This window comes from Vombatus ursinus, unplaced genomic scaffold (assembly GCF_900497805.2).
Source record: "Vombatus ursinus unplaced genomic scaffold, bare-nosed wombat genome assembly UNPS02014791.1, whole genome shotgun sequence".
Classification (NCBI taxonomy): Eukaryota; Metazoa; Chordata; class Mammalia; order Diprotodontia; family Vombatidae; genus Vombatus; species Vombatus ursinus.
The window spans coordinates 7,527,564-7,528,254 of NW_020954569.1; positions in this window are offsets into that span (position 1 = coordinate 7,527,564).

Sequence of the window (691 nt, forward strand, 5' to 3'; positions counted from 1 at the left end):
TCTCTCTCTCTCTCTCTCTCTCTCTCTCTCTCTCTCTCTCTCTCTCTGTCTCTCTCCTCCCACTATGCCACTGCCTCTGTTGTTTCATAGTAGTCAAACATGAAAAAAAATCAAGATGACTCAGTGAGTGGTTTATAGAAATATTTGATCTTTTATAACATTACCATCAAACTGATGAAAAACTACTCTGTATATAACCACCTTTGATTTTGATCTATTTCCTTCAGTTTCCATATGCCAGTCTGGATTCCAGTTGAAACTGCAAACTCTTCTTTTCCAAACTGAAAAGTAGCTTACATTTTTTTTTTTGAAGTATGATTGGCTGCTGAATTTGGAACAGTTGACATTTCAGAGAAGATCAATAGCACGATTTGGGGAGGAGGGACCAATGTTATTCTAAGCTTAATTAATCAGCAGCAGTTTTATGTGGCTCACTTTTCTTCCTGAGTAAAACAGGTTTGTTAGCATTGAAGTGTTCTGCCAACTTGGGCCTGATAAATACTTTTTGTTTATGTGATAGAATTACAGGTTCCTATTCAGTATTCAAATTATATTCTTGGTGGTATGTAGGTATCTATGTTAACCACCATGTCATAAATAAATAAACTTCATAGGAAGTGGCTAGGAGTAAAAAGACATCGTTTTTATTAAATAATACATACACATACCCTTGTATAGATATTTTATTGTT